Source organism: Equus quagga, chromosome 12 (genome assembly GCF_021613505.1).
Source record: "Equus quagga isolate Etosha38 chromosome 12, UCLA_HA_Equagga_1.0, whole genome shotgun sequence".
Taxonomy (NCBI): domain Eukaryota; kingdom Metazoa; phylum Chordata; class Mammalia; order Perissodactyla; family Equidae; genus Equus; species Equus quagga.
The window spans coordinates 20,221,150-20,238,220 of record NC_060278.1 but is presented as its reverse complement, the minus strand read 5'-3'; the positions used below and the strand labels follow the sequence as shown (position 1 = coordinate 20,238,220).

The following is a 17,071-nucleotide window of genomic DNA, read 5'->3' as shown; positions in this document are numbered from 1 at the left end:
GGATGTTTCTACCATAAAACCTGATAGGAAATTATGTCCAAGATATCTTAATAAAAAGAAACAAGTTGCACAATCATATGTGCAGTATATTTCAATTTTTAAAAAGACTGTCTCTCACTTGGTATTTCTCTTAGTTTTCCTCACCTCAATTATTTTATACCCTGGAAATTCTCTTTCATTCTTCCCTTAAAATTGTCAAAACTGCTGTGGAAACACTATGGCTGCATGCAAGGCAATCTGATCACCTAAGGAAAGTACATGCTGGTATAGTATGGATGTCGTCCACCTGCCACCCGTCACAATGTCTGTAATTGCCTTCTGTGAGTGGCTCAGCCTAAACAGAAACAAGGCTGCGTATCTACCTGTATGGAAGCTGCACAGGTTATACGTGGAGAGAAACAGACTGTGGTAAATATCAACAACTTCACGTTGCTAGGAGGATCCATTCTGCTATTTCTTCAAGTTTCTGTATTTAAAATTTTTCAAACTAAAAAGTTGGGAAAAGAAATAAATGTCACCTGGACTTTAAACACCTCAAGACTTCTTGGTGCAAGTGGATTTACTAGACCGATTTGACTGGTTTAGGGGCATAATGGCCACTCAATTTTAAGACGTTTAAAGTTGTCCAGGTAAATTGTCCTATTCTAATATCTGAGAAATTATTTACAAGTATGTGTCTTTCTGATTCCTTTGTATTATTTCTTGATGTGCTAGAATAAAATCTAGCTTTTATTTAAAAAATAAAAACAGGAGACTTCAACTAGTATAATTTCCTTAATGTTTTAAAATGGGCCAAAGTAAGACTATGTTCTACACACCAATTTTATGTAACTCTGCTTTAAGAGCTAGGCAAGGGGCTGGCCCCATGGCCGAGTGGTTAAGTTCGAGCGCTCCACTACGGCGGCCCAGGGTTTCTCTGGTTCGGATCCTGGGCACGGACATGGCACCACTCATCAGGCCACATTGAGGCTGCATCCCCACATACTACAAATAGAAGGACCCACAACTAAAATATACAACTATATACTGGGGGGCTTTGGGGAGAAAAAGCAGAAAGAAAAAAAAAGATTGGCAACGATTGTTAGCTCAGGTGCCAATCTTTAAAAAAAAGAGGATCGGCAACAGCTATTATCTCAGGTGCCAATCTTTAAAAAAAAAAAGAGCTAGGCAAAATATAGGGCTTGATCATTGATAATTATCAACATAACATTTCATCGGTCTCTATCAACTTCTATATGCATATGCTTAAGTTCTTGAAATACAGAGAGTAGAAAATACTTTGGCTTTTCTGCAGTCAGGTCATTGATAAAGTGACCTAGGGGGCCTTTCATGGTCCCGTCATACGAAGAGTCTCCTGAAAGAAGAGGAAGCTGCCTTCCCTTTGGGCAACTCTCCACAGCTTTGGTTAAAAGAAGGGCATTCCTGTCCTTCCCAGTTGATATCTCATAGAAACTCATACCTTTCTTGCAGAAAAGCTGGCCAGCTTTCCAGCTGTCTCCAAAAAGCCTGTTTAATTCAGAGTATTGTAGATTTCCAATTGCTGATTTTTTCAGGATTTTTTGCAATGTTGAGAAATACCAATTTTTTTTAAACTATTGCATCTTGATTCCTGTGTCAATAGTTGTACTTTGTGCCACTTGGCCTGTGCATCTGATTTCCCATGAACTTTTTTTCCCTTTTCCCTTAGATTCTGAAATATGTGAAGTGCTTCGCTGGACCCAATATTATGGCCATGCATACAATGCTGAAAAACAAACCTCCAGATTCCAGTAAAGGGCTCTTGTTTGTTAAAGAGAAGCAAAAAAAAGACTGTTTCATTAGTGTACATAAAGATGATGTTCTATCCACAGACATGTGCAGAACTGCTAAACTTTGCCTGAATGAATACACATACTTCTATTTGATTCTTCAAGTAGCTTCCATCACAGCAACTTTGAAGTGTAATGGTGATTTCAGATGTTCACTGTAGAATTATTGCTGGATTTTCAGATGAATAGCTTCTCAAAAATGCAGTTTTGTGAACAGGACTGCTGATATTCTGCAAATGCCTATTATTGAGCATCTCTGAGCTTTGTTAATCATGTCACCTGTGATAGTGCGGATTTTGCCTTCCTGATTGGAAGACATTACTGGTAATAAAAAAAATTAAAATTATTCTTAAAATCAGTTATTACAGTTGTTCTTAAAATTTTTGTGCTTGCTAAAATGGAGCTTCTAAGACCTCACCCCCTGATAGACTGATTCAGAAGGTAGAACCCAGGAATCTGCATTTTATGAACCATCAGCAGAGAGTCTAACGCAGGTGGCTCTTTGGTTACACTGGGAAATTCAGCTCTACCGGCAGTAGTAAATCGGCCGTTAGAGATCCTTCCTCCTTTTCTACCTTTTCTTCCTCATGATGCCTGGAGTGTTTCTGTGACAGGCCTGCAGCTTAACATCACCAAGTCCGACCCTCCCCGAATGTCTTGTCCGGAGAGCAGGTGGCCAGAGAACCAATTCAGAGAGGAAAACTAGGGGAAATGTAAATGTGGTCATGGTGTCTCCAAAAAAATTTGGCCTTTTATTTATTTAGTTCATTAGTTAATTAATATTTTTCACTACACAATTAGAAGGCTATCAGAGTACCTCTAATTTGATCACTGTCTTCAATTTAATGAATCAAACTTGTTTTGGATACTAGGCTCTGTGCCCAAACCACAATTACAAAGAATAAATAACAAAAGAGCTGATGACATATGTACGACCTGCTAGAAAATGCTGTGTGTAAGTCCTCAGCTACCAAAATCCCGGAGAAAAGTATAGGATCTGGATCACCATGTTGATTTGATTTTCCAATTTGGTGTTTATCTCTTGAAGCTGATTTTCTAAGTGGGTTTCACTGTTTTTTGTTTTTTTTTTCTTTTTCCCCCCAGGGATAGTCATTGCTCTGGTTTTTCAGCTGGAGGAGAAGAATTCTAAGATTTGAGCATCTTTTAAGAGCAGATTCCATTTCAGGCAAGGAGACGTCTCATCAACCCTTGCACCAGGATCTGTACTATTTCCCCTTCAGGCCCAGCAAGAACATTGTGCTTGGACGGCCATGGAGCACATTGACGGGAACCATGGCTATCTGGCTGTGTTCCCAGGCTCACACAAACGCTCCCTGAAGACACAGGATTATCCCCAGTGGGAGGCAGTTCTGCCTAGGGGCTGAGTCTTGATCAGAATCTTTTATTGTTTTGATTTCACACAGTATACATAAAGAGCTTTACCAATGAAATGAAAGAAATTTATTTTCTTTCAGATCAAAACATTGTTCTAGGATTTCCAATGAGGTCAGGGAAAATTGAAGGATGTCAGATAAAATAATGACCATTTTTGTTCTTTCAACAGGTGTTTGAAAGCCAACCAACATGGGCAACTTTGGTAGGTGCTGGTAGGACCTGAGATTATAAAACCTCATTGCAGAATAAGATATAAACATGGCCTCTCCAGATGTGTGTCACAAGTGCCAAGCAAGTCTTACATCGACTGATGGCCCTCAGAGTAAGGAAGAGGAGGGTTCATCTCCTCCAGCTGGAGAGACCAGTAGAGGCTCTGAGGAGCCACCACTTCTATTTGTGGCTGTTCCACAGTTTATCAATTCAGCTGCTGATGCTGGAGGACTATTAAATGCTTTGGGGCCCATGAGTGATGAGATCGAATTTGTTCATTGATAGTCTTGGGGTCTGGGGCAGGATGTATTGAAGGTGTAGGAGTCCAGATGCAGAGAAACCAGAGAGGAGATGATTAGCATTTTAGGTATAAGACAACAAGGTCCTGAAACCCCATAATGGTGGTCAGAATGGAGAGAGTACTTGTTGTTAAGTCAGGACGAATGAATGTGGTTCTGGAAGAAGTAAAGAACATGGCTTTAAGGACTTCTGTCTCAATTACAGACATACCTCATTTTTGTGCTTCACTTCATTGCTCTTTGCAAATGTTGCATTTTCACAAATTGAAGGTTTATGGCAACCTCACATGGAGCAAGTCTATTGGCGCCATTTTTCTAACAACATCTATTCATTTTCTGTCTTTTTGTCACGTTTTTGTAATTTTCCCAATATTGCAAACTTTTTCATTATTATTCATTATGGTAATCTGTGATCTTAATGTTACTTTTGTAATTGTTTCATGTCACCATGAACCATGTCCATATAGGACCCCAAATTTAATCGATAAATGTTGTGTGTGTTCTGACTGCACCCCCGACCAGCTGGTCCCCCATCTCTCTCTCGTCAGGCCTCCTTGTTCCGGAAACACAACAGTATTGAAATTAGGCCAATTAATGACTCTACAATGGCCTCTAAGTGTTCAAGTGAAAGCAAGAGTCACTTGTCTCTCACTTTAAATCAAAACATAATAATGATTAAGCTTAGTGAGGAAGGCATGTCAAAAGCTGGGGTAGCCCCAAAGCTACACCTCTTGTGCCATGCAGTTAGCCTTGTGATGCCAAGGAAAAGTCCTTGAAGGAAATTAAGACTTCTACTCCAGTGAACACACGAATGAGAAGAAAGGGATACAGTCTTATTGCTGACATGGAGAAAGTTTTAGTGGTGTGGATAGAAAATCAAACCAGCCACAACATTCCCTTAAGCCAAAGCCTAATCCAGAGCAAAGCCCTAAATCTCTTCAATTCCATGAAGGCTGAGAGAGGTAAGGAAGCTGCAGAAGAAAGGTTGGAAGCTAGCAGAGGTTGTTTCATGAGGTGGAAGGAAAGAAGCCACCTCCATAACATAAAAGTGCAAGGTGAGGCAGCAAGTGCTCATGCAGAAGCCACAGCAAGTCATCTGGAAGCTCTAGCTAAGGTAAGTCATGACGGTGGCTACACTAAACAACAGACTTTCACTGTAGACCAAACAGCCTCACACTGGAAAATACCATCGAAGACTTTCACTGCTAGGAGAAGTCAATGCCTGGCTTCCAAGTTTCAAAGGACAGGCTGACTCTCTTGTTAAGGACAAATGCAGCTGATGACTTTAAGTTGAAGTCAGTGCTCACTTACCATTCCGAAAACCCTAGGGTCCTTAAGAATGATGCTAAATCTACTCTGCCTGTGCTCTACAAATGGAACCACAAAGCCTGGATGACAGCGTATCTGTTTACAAGGTGGTTTCCTGAATATTTTAGCCCACTCTTGAGAACTGCTGCTCAGAGAAAAGATTCCTTTCAAAACATTACTGCTCTCTGACAAAGCACCTGGTCACTCAAGAGCTCTGATATATAGATGCACAATGAGATTAATGTTGTTTTCCTTCCTCCTAAGACAACATTGATCCTGCCGCCCATAAATCAAGGAGTAATTTCAGCTTTCAAGTCTTATTTAAGAAATACATTTCACAAGGCTATAGCTGTCATGGAGTGATTCCTCTGATGGATTTGGGCAAAGTCAGTTGAAAACCTCCTGGAAGGGATTCCCCATTCTAGATGCTATTAAGAACATTCATGATTCATGGGAAGAGGTCAAAATAACAACATTACCAGGAGTTTGGAAGAAGTTGATTCCAACCCTCATGGATGACTTTGGGGAGTTCAAGACTTCTGTGGAAGAAGTAACTGCAGATGTGGTGGAAATAGCAAGAGAACTAGAATTAGAAGTGGAGCCTGAAGATATGATGTAGTGCTGCAATTTCATGATCAAATTTTAACAGGTGAAGAGTTACTTATGGATGAGCAAAGACAGCTGTTTCTTGAGATAGAACCTACTCCTAGTAAAGCTGCTGTGAAGACTGTTGAAATGACAACAAAAGATTTAGAATACTACATAAACTTAGTTGACAGAGCAGTGGCAGGGTTTCAGAGGATTAATTCCAGTTTTGAAAGAAGTTCTACTTTGGGTAAAATGTTATCAAACAGCATTGAGTGATACAGGGAAATCATTCATGAAAGGAAGAGTCAATCGATGGGGCAAAATTCATTGTTCTTATTTTAAGAAATTGCCGTAGTTTCCCCAACTTCAGCAAACACCACCTTGATCAGTGAGCAGCCATCAACTTCGAGACAAGATCCTCCACCAGCAAAAAGATTACAACTCACTGAAGGCTCAGATGATGGTGAGCATATTTTAGCAATAATGTTTTTTTTTTTTTCCTGAGGAAGATTTGCCCTGAGCTAACGTCTATTGCCAATCTTCCTCTTTTCACTTAAGGAAGATTTGCCCCAAGCTAACATCTATGCCAATCTTTCTCTATCTTGTTTGTGGGTTTCTACCACAGCATGGCTGGCAACGGGTGGTACAGGTCTGCACCAGGGAGCTGATCCTGGGCCGCTGAAGCAGAGCACACCAAACTCAAACACCAGGCCATGGGACTGGCCCCAATAAAGTATTTTTTAAATAAGGTATATACATTGTTGTTTAGACATAACACTATTGCCCACTTAATAGAGTACAGTATAATATAAATATAACTTTTATATGCACTGGGAAACCAAAAAATTCATGGGACTTGCTTTATTGTGCTATTTGCTTTGCTGCAGTGGTTGGAACTGGACCCGCAATATCTCTGTGCTGTGCCTGTACTTAGAATCCGTGCATGGATGATTCGTACCAAATGAAATGATCTGAGTCTGGATTCTGATATAAATTCTGAAATTACAAGAGTCACGAATTATGTTGAGGTTTAGGCACTGTTTGGTGCAAGCAATGGAAGCAAGCTGTGGCTCTTAAGCCAAAGGGAGCATTTTGGAGAGCTGCAGGCACATGGTGAGTCCATGGAAAGCCTGGCTAGTCTGATGGGCAGGAGGGGGGAGTCACTGCTTGGTGGGACAGTCAGGAAGGGGCACCTGGTGTGGTCAGTAGAACCCTGAGTGTATTTGGTCTCTGATCCTCTGCTCAGATTCCAAATGGCTCCACTCAGAGGTCAGATGGGTTTCACGTGGATCACCTATCCACCATGGCCAGGAGCAAGCACACTGGATCAAAGTGCCAACACAGTCCAGTAGGAAAGGAATCCTTCCCGAAAGGAATTTGACATAGTGTTCAGAAGGGAAATGGGCTGCTGCCCTGCTAAAGCAACAGCAACCACCATCCCATTAAGGCTCGTAAACTTGAAATCACTTCTCACTTTAGTTTCTTTAAGAAAGACATTATCATACCTAGAGTGATAACAACTCTGGAAATAGTTGTAAATGATCACAATTCTTTAATTTACTACCCTTCTTTCTTTTCTCTGGATGTGACATGAGCAGTTTTTGAACTCAGAAAAAGTGAGCATATATCTCCTCTAGTTTGGAAAAATAGTTCACTTCTCAGAGATGTTTCTGAGTAATAGAAAAATGATTTATGCACAGTGCCAGGTGAAAGAATGATTATGGATTCAGGCTGAAAACGTGGTCTCCTGCATTAACTGCAAAATGCAGTTGATCCAGATCTTCATTTATAACTTAGCAATGAAGGGTGGAAATTCCAAATTTTTCCTTTGATCCAAGAAATCCATGATTTTGATATCAACATGTGACTTTCTAAAAGCAGACGTCTGACAAATTTTGTATATTAAAATTATTTTTAAGAATCTAATTTGCGTATCTTTTTATCTAAGCTATGTATCTTTTTCTCTTGGAAGAGTGTAGAGAAGCTCGCCTTTCCTGATGAGTCATTGATAAAGTTTTTAATTATTGGCTTCCTCACCTACAGACTTGGCTTCTCTTATGCATTCTAGGGTGGAGTTAACGTAACGTCCCACGGCATCAGAGACTATGACAGTCACAAGGCCCGAGTGCACCTCGTGATGAAGAAGGCAAACACTGTATTCTTTCATCCTTTGCACACCCAGGGATCTGGTCAGAACAAAACTCAAGGACTCCAGACAGTATGCAGTAACATCGCTGCACTCTCCAAAGGTGAATGGGTTAGAAACGAAAATGTTAAGTATACTAACATTCAAAAGATTTGTGGCTTTTAACTGAGTTTAGTCTGGTTTATTTACCAGGAAATATATTTGCCTACCTAGTGTTATTTATTTAATTTTTCTGCTAAGAAAGATTCACCCTGAGCAAACATCTGTGCCAATACCTCCATTGTTTTTGTATGTGGGACACCTTCACAGTATGGCTGGTGAGCGGAGTAGGGCTGCACCCAGAATCAAACCCGAGAACCCGGGCTGCCAAAGCGGAGTGCACAGCACTTGAACCACTCAGCCAGAGGGCCACACCCTCCCTCGTGATTTTTACTCATGGCAGTAAGAAGCCAGGTGACATTAGGATTCCAACTCTGTTGATAGTGACTCACGAACATACACAGAATTGCTTTGGAGCAAGAGTTTACTTTGTAGTTGAGAGTCTGTGCTCTTGGAAACAAGAACAATGGCTGATATACTAAAACCATAAAATTTGGAACGTATAAAGCTCATAGGAACCCTATAAGGGGAAAGCTTATAATATCATTGCTACTGCAAAAATATTGCTGATCTGAAAGTATGGCTCTGAACTGGCAACCCAGAAATCAGATTCAGCAGGCAGCCATGTTTTTCACCCCTCAGCCTCAATGTGTTTGAAACAATGATTCCATTGCTTACATTAAAAATGGACAATATTTTTCATAAATTCCCAGATTTCTCACTTCTCTAAAACTCAGCAATCTGACAGCACTGTGGGCTCACATTTACCCATGGTAACTTGGCTGCCATTATTAAATATCAGAGGCTACTTTGGGGCTGAGTGAGGCTTTCCAGTTTGTCACACCAACCCTGCTGTCTCCCTGAGACCAGGGCTTGGTCATCTTCCATTCATTCATATTTCCACCAGGCTGAAAAGGACAAGGATGAAGGTGAGGCGAGAAGACACTCTCCTCGGGGGAAACATTAAATGACTGGGGGGGAGGGGGGAGGGCACCAAAAAATTCAGGAGTCAAATTAAACGATATTTTTAAAAATCAAAATTAATGCAAAAAAAGTCAATGATGAGCACTAATGTCAAAATTTTAAATAAAGACAAGATCAGACTCTCTACTAGCATGACCCTCAGAAATGTGCAAATAGTGGGTATAGGCAAAATGATTTAAGTAATGTGAATTTTAATTTACTGATATTGCAGTTTTTCAGTATTTATTGAAGACATTGTGTTTGGAAAAATATTAACCGTTAACAAAATATAAAACAGGTCTATAGGAGTGCTCATTTTCGCTTTTGCCTCAGGTTCTAATATGGCTTGGCATGACACTGCGACTCACATAGGAATCAGAGTTTGTAACTCCACTGCCTAGAAAGTTAATGTTTTGGGCAAAGTAGGAAGCCCTTCTGGCAGGTGTGGTCACCTTAAGATAACTAACTTGTGAGGAGGAAGGTGAGCTTTAAGTACTGCCTTGCAGCTTAGATCTGTTTCTAACTTTTCAAGAATGGGGAGAATCAAGCAACTTCTCTCTTGCCTTCAGAGGGAAACAAGGGAGATATTGTACGTGAATGCTTTTGGACCATAAACATCCTTCTGATGCTAGAGGGGGGGATGTGTATATTATTTCCCTTTGCAAAGTATTTTTGGATTTTTTTTCATGATATGGACCTTGAAATAAGAACCCATCACAAACTCGATTGAGTTATGGACTTCCGTTACTAAGAAGATGATGAAAAACCCCAGCATACATTTCCTTTAGGATGTGAGGTTATCCACTCATTATAAAAATCAAATACTAAAAGCTAAAGACCTCTTACTTATGTAATTACATTCCCTGCCCCATATATACCTTCTGAAAATAAACATCACAGCTAGTGAAAAACCTCTTGTAACGTCTCAGTTAGCCTATTGGAGAAGAAAAGAGAGAGAGTGAGCCACAAAGAGACTGATTTACGATGCAATGGAACAGCTTTCAATCTAGAAATCAAATGTTAGTGAAATAACTGACTTTCTAAAAGAAGACTCCTTGCTTGGTTGCTGGGGCGAGGGGGGAAGGGCGGCGATGTTCTTTTCTCATATCAATTGGTTCAGTTTTCACCAATGAATTCCTGCCATTTCACCAATGCCAATTGCCACTATATCCTTGTGAAGGGCACCAGGTAAGAAAACATTGGGAAGGAAATGGTAGGATTAGCAGCTAAATTCTATGAACTTAAAAATTACGTCAATCAGAAGGCATGTTTGTATGAAATGACAAGGTAACATTTCGTTTTTTTCTGTTCTTCAAAAGCCTAAAAATTCTCATATCCGATTTAATTTGAAAAGCATGAAGTGCAGGAGTTTAGAGCTCATTGGAGAAACCCGTGGAGACCCATTAAGAATGACAGTGGAATTCAGGTTGTTCTTGCTTCCCCAGTGTGGGGGACCGGAGAACCGTGTGCTTCATCTTTAGGTCTTTGGGTTGTCCTGTGGTATGCGGGCTATCCTGTTCCAGGATGGACAGGTACGAAACGAAACAGAAAACAGATTTAGAGCAGAGGAAATGAAGGACACAAGGCTACCTTCTGAATACGCCCAGGAAAGTTAAAGGTCTGGGCTGTCAATCATAGGCCTCCTTTATTTGTACAGAATCGAGTATTTATACATTTGGAAATCTAATAAGACTCCCAGCAAGCAAATCTCAAGCAGGTTTTTTGGGGTCCACTTGCATCTGGAGTTTAATAAGAGGCATCGCCTGCATGTAACAGAGACTGAATATCACTGCTGCTTATCAATAGGGGGTGTGAGACAACATGCCATATGCTTTCCTAATAAACACACATCACTTGTAAAGTATTTGTTGTTAACTACTGAACATTCAATGCTGCTGATGATTAATAGAAAAGTTATCAGTCAAGACAAATAAATACACATAGTTGATTTGTAGACTATGTACATTTTAGCCTCTGAACCAAGAAGCTGATCCTATTTTTTATATTCACACTGGATAACCATCCATCCATGCATTTCCCATGGGGGTGGCATGACCCCCCAGGTGGACTGAGTGGAATGATGACTCTGTACCTTCCGGTACTTTGAAGAGCACTGCACAGCAATGGTAGCTACATGCTGGTGGGAGTCATCTTCTGAAACACCTTCCCAGCTCAAGAATCTTACTTCACGCTTTACCCCTGCTCCCTTAGGATCCATAAATAAACCCCATGCATGAAAATGCTCTGTGTCACACTTGCAGATCCTGGAGAGTCTTGTCCTTCTCCCTTTGGTCAGTCCTAAATGCATTACAAAGGCAATTGATTTAGTCAGTTGGGGCTTCTGAACAACAATCTGAGTTTCAGGCAGAAAAGAATTGTAAATATTATGTTTCAGGTTTGTCAATGAATTACCTTCTGAATTTATCTTAGTTATTCTCTAAGTTACAATTGATCAGTTTTCGCTAGAACAACACTAACTTCTGCTGTATAGTTCTTCATAAGGTACTACAGCACTCTCACGTTCCTTTTCATATTGTCTTCATCCAAACTCCTTATATATAAATAGACTCCTTATAGCTGTGTGGTCTCAATGAGAAAATCAGTAGTCCAAGAAGTTGGCCTAGACTATGTGACTGGTGGAGCTACATTTCAGAGTCAGGTTGAAGTCAAAAATTGTTTTTCCCGCCATACTTTGCTCTTTGCTCAAAAATGGACAAGAAATAAGAAATAAATAAGAAAGTCTCAATTGTTTTATTAACATCAAAACAAGCAAACAAAAAAAATCATTAACACAGGACATCATTTTCTTGATGTGATCTAGTCAGAAAAGGACCAGCCAGAATGGAGCCAGTGAATAACACAAAGGAAAGCAGAAATTTGGGTAATAAACTATTTGTGTCATGAGAAAACATCACACTAAGCCAGCTCAATACCTGAGATCGACAAGAGTACCTCATAGAACAGGACTGACAATTTGGGAGCGCACTGTATTAGCTTATTTAATCAATTAATAATAAATTAATTAACTTAATAAATTGACTAATTAAATTAATTAATTAAATTAATCTGAAATGCTGTTTTAGATGTTGGCAAGTAAATTAATTGAATTTTGTGAGTATGATTTATTTACTATTTTATATGACTATTTTGGATTTATATTTTTACTAGTTAACCATTTGCAGATGCTAGAAATGTACTTCGTCTTATGGTGAATAGGCAAATTGAAGTGCCCCATAAGCTCTTTCTGTTTGGCATTGTTTCCAGGATGTTTGGAGATTGTGAGCATACCTTGTGAGAGGAGAAAGAGTCAGCCTTTGAAATAGCCCTTTGCTATAACTCTTTTAAAGAAAACCAAAATGAAACCAGGTGTCTAAGGACATGTTTTCTTAAGGAGATGATGTAATCTTTTCTATCTCTTGCTCACATAATCAGAATGCATGTATCAGGTACTCCATTTCATGTGCGTAATTTTGCAGTGAAGTGGTATTGCGTTATGGATGCCAAAACAGTACGAGTGGAATATTATTGTTTTTAGGAAAACTAACTTAGGGTTGTATCTAATAAAGCTGGTTGATGCGTCATTTAAGGGTGTTAAATCAGTTTCTTTCATTCAATTAACTCATTACCCAAGCAGAAATGAATGCTTCCAAACTCAGGGTGTGTTGAGTTTTGCATCAACAGTATATGGTAGGATTTCCAAAAGTCAGTTCTAGTAATACAACTCCCAAGTGTTTATCAGCGAAACCTTCCCTTTCTCTAAGTGAAAGGTCTTTCTTAGACCATTAGAGTGTGTCATGACCTGGGAGGAAAAACCAACTTCTCTGTCAATATCATGCTCTCAAGTTTGGCAAAGAATAGCTGGTCTCGTTGGCTGAGAACGGTCTGAGCAACTGAAGGCTACTACCCAAAGCTCCATCCTGGGCCTGACTCTGTGAGCTTCAGGCTGTCCCTGGGGACCAAGTGCCTAAGGGGATTTTCAGAACCAAAGACAGTGCAAACTCCAGGCTCACAGAGGAAGGAAGCATTCCCAGCAGCCATGGTGCCTAAACACCCAGCGGTAACACGGGGCCCTTCCTGTTGAGGGCATCTGGCTCTCACGGGTGCTAAGAACATAGGGAGACCCCTTTTCTCCAAACCCTGGAGCCACTAGGCTGTCCTGTTAGCACAATGCCACAGAGTATGTTTCACTAGCACCAAAGTCAGGTTCACAGGCTTTTTGGTCAAGCCCGCATTTGAGAAAAGAGAGGAGAGAGTTACATTTTTGGTGTTGAATACTTGATATTATCTCCTTCTCTTAGGGAATTCTCAACCTCCCAACGTTTTGCACGAAGCCATTTTTTTAAATTGAAGTGAAATATATGTAACAGAATATTTACCATCTGAACAGTTCTTAAGTGTACAGTTCAGTGGCATTTAGTACCTTCACAATGTTGTGCAACTACCACCACTATTTCCAAATCCTCTCAACACCTCAAACAGACACTCTGTACCCATTATGCAATAACTCCCATCCACAGCCCAGGTCACTTCTAATACATTTGTTTCTGTAAATTTTCCTATTCTAGATATTTTATAGAAATAGAATCATATGTTCGTCTTTTTATGTCTGGTGTGTTTCACTTAGCATGTTTCAAGGTTCATTCAGGTTGTAGCCTGTATCGGAACTTCATTCCTTTTTCTGGCTGAATAATACATACATGCGTATATATACATTCATCTATCTTTCTCACAGTTTATTTATCCATTCATCTGTTCCTGTACCAGTTCTCCCAGGTGGATATCTAGGAGTGAAATTGTTGGGTTATGTGGTGATTCTATTTATCTTTTGGAGGAGCCTTACAGATGTTTTTCAACATTTAAACAGAGATAGGATATCTCTTCAAGCTTTAATGGCACTTAACACTAACAGGCAGTCTTGAATTGGCACTGGCTGCCTAATTCTACAGTTGCACAAAGGTATTACACAGGAATATGTCTTATCAAGGACAGAAAAGTCAAGACTTTCTCACTGATTAAAAATCCCCTTGTATTCTTTTTAGCCTTTATTGAAAAATTTCAAATACATGGAAAGGTACATAGTACAAAGAATGTCCATATAACAATCACCGAGAATCAACAATTATCAAATTCTCCCCATTTGTTCCATCCATCCATTATTCCAATCAATTTTAAAAGCATAATTTTATTTTCAAAGCTTAGAAAATGCAGAAAAATATAGAGGAAAAATTAACCATATTCCCATCTTTGGAAGTTGACGATTATTTCCTTCTATGATATTTACTTCTGGGTATGGCGAGTAGTCCAGTTTCATCCCATTTCTATTTTGGTTCTTAGTTGTTATATCTTTGAGCCAGTTTCTGCATAAGGCTCTTCCTCTTTGCTACTCATGCAGGGAAAGAGGGCTGACCTGGAATGCCAGACCCTGGTCTCGCCTCTCTTGGCAACCAGCTCTGTCAAGTTCACCTGTATGGGCTTGACCTGATAACAACGCCTATGGACTCCATGTTCTCTCAGGCCCACCTAGGTTAGACATTCTGTGTCTGTCACCAATGCACACAGGCACAGGTGGTTGATGTCTCCACAGTGTTGGCAGTTAGCGTTGACAGCTGCCAAGAGGGCTCAGTGCCTCTCCTCAGCTCAGAGTCCTCTCCATCCTGACATGATGACGTCATCTCGCCTCCCCAGAACAGGAGGAGAGAAGCTGGGAGGCTATTGAGCAGTGGTCCCAGTGGCATTATGGAGGCCTGTACCCATCATATCTCTGTAACCACCACCACATCTGACCTCGTCTTGACAGACCCAAAAGGTGGAACTTGAAATAGACATAGTCAGCCCAGATCTTCGAGCAACTCTTTCCCCACAAACAGACCCCCTTACAGGTTTCAATTGGGGGCCTGCTGTGTACTCACACATGCCTCTGGTTTTTTGGGCTGCAAATGCCCTGTCTTTCACTTCTTTGTAGAAGATTTTCTGAGGTGACAAATGTCTGTGTGGCCTCCCAGCACGAAGCCTACAGTGGTTTCCCCTGGCTTGGCCACTGTTCCCAAAGTAAGACTCTTGTCTGATAGAACAATGGAAAGAACCACAGCAAAGAGAAAACATTACATGTTTGCTTACAGCTTAGAAATTAAAAATGCTGAGGCAACACTGTGCATTCCCTTCTCGAATCCCAAACTGAGCGGCATCAACTTGTCTCCCCTGAGTGACAATGTTCCTCTCACCGACTGGGGTGTTTGAAAGTTGGTCTCAGGAGCACTGCTCACTGTGTGCTCAGTGTGTCTCAGTAGTCACACGAATGAAAGAACAATGCTAGTACAGCTATTCTGGTGAAACAATTCTCTGAGATGGTTACTGGGCCCAGGTCCTTCACACGTCTCTGAAAAAGTTTAAGGTTCTACTGTGGTTTCTGAACCGCATAAATCATTGCCAGGGTTACAGCAAGGTTAGTTGTAAACATGACATGAAAGTAGGTGAAATTGAGTTTTGGTGTCATCTTTTTTTGTTTCGTAGCACTGTCTTAGTCCGCTAGAGCTGCCATAAGACAGTACCACAAACTGGGTGCCTTAAAACAATAAAACTTTCTCTCACAGTTCTCGAGAGGATTTTGAGCCTTGTGCAGAACCAAACTAAGCAACAGAGGAACGAGGTGTCCTTTGTGATTCACAACCTTCCTGTCCTGGCCAAATGGCTGCTGTGGGCAAGGCCTGTGCAGACATGTTTGGCCTCAAGCATGGGACCTGCCCGGAGACCTCAGCTACAAGGATCCTGGCCCCAAATCGGAGGATTAAACTTGTGAGGCTAATGGAAAATTCCATGCGAAGAAAGAAGGCAAGTGTATGAGCTTGATCCCATTTTGTGTGAGGTCACTTCTGATAACCTTGGCCTTTGTAGCAAGGAATGCTCTCAGTGCCCTCCAGTGTCGTAGGTTACCAGTCTCCTGCCATCCTGTGTGGGATCTATTCATTTTAAGGGGCTCATTTTAAGTCCAGCATTTCTGCGTTTGGTGAGATGTGGGGAGGGAGGGAGAATATGGGAAAAATAAGTCGTTGCTCGATTTCATCAGAAACTTAGCATTTGAAATAACTGTAAAACCCATAGGTTACACTGAACAGGCTGTATTCTTTCCTTGAAAAAAATGTCTGTGACATCTGTTTTAAGAATGAAATAGTATAATATGACTCCAAGGTGCCATTTTTCTTTTGAGTCATCTTTCTCTCTTCCCTTTACCTTGACTCCTGTGTTTCATCCTCTAAGTGCCCCCTTCTCTTTCGTTTTCAATTTCTTGTGTTTCTATTTTCTTTCCTCTATAACTCAGTAGTTTCCCTACCTTGGAAAAAAAGTCAAATCATCTAGGGATTTAAAGAGTCTCCATGGCTAGCCAAACACCTAAGAAGCCTGATTAAGTCAGTCTGGGGCGAGCCTGATCATCAGTATTTACAGCAGCTCCCAGAAGACTCGAGGGTGCAGCCAGAGATGAAGACCACAAATCTCTGCCCGTGTGTCAGCCCTGCAGAAGGGCTTGTGGTTCTCCCGTAGGCCTCACAAGCCTTTAAAGGGGACCCTTCAACTTCCTGTCTTTAAAGAAATCCCTAAAACTATTTTCTAGACATAAGCTTCAAAAGAGCAGCTGAACCATTAGTTCAATGTCTTGCTAGAAGGATGCCTGCCACCTGGTGGGCCAATTAATAAAATAAAATCCATTGCCCCTTTTTGCTGTTCCATTATCTGAAGATGCACCTAATCCTGAGGCTGCTTCTCCCTTGAGAATCAGATTGCTATCCAATACTGTGGATTCATTTTGAATCTTTAGACACATCTCCTGTTGCATAGGCTCTTTTGAAAGGTGCTTTGACATAGCTCAGACATTACCAATCGTAGAGGCAAATAGCAGTTGGTATCTTTTCACTTTATGGGTGTTTACATTATCAGTCTGATCGTGTTTAGGTGTCTCAAGTGGTGCTCTGGAAAGATGGAATTGATAAGGGACACAATGGCATTCCATTGGAGTATCCCAGTAAAAAGAGGGTTGCGTGATTCCTTCAAGTCTTTGACATGTAAAGCCTCTTCATCTAATTCTTAGAATCTCTTTGACCCAGGAGATTTCCTGATGGTCCATCAGTTAAACAAGGCAAGTGCTTAACTCTCCATGAAAATCACTTTGAAGATGAACAGGAAATTTTCTCTCTTTTTTTGGAACCTTCCTAATACTTCAGTGTATCAACTGTTTCATTGATGGATGGCCAAAAAGGATGCTT

The 17,071-nt window shown here is 40.7% G+C and overlaps 1 pseudogene; it reads left to right on the top strand.

Annotated features, from left to right (window-relative positions):
• The first annotated feature begins 301 nt into the window (after positions 1 to 301).
• Positions 302 to 17,071, top strand: part of LOC124248725 (phytanoyl-CoA dioxygenase, peroxisomal-like) — a 32,003-nt pseudogene continuing 15,233 nt past the window's right edge.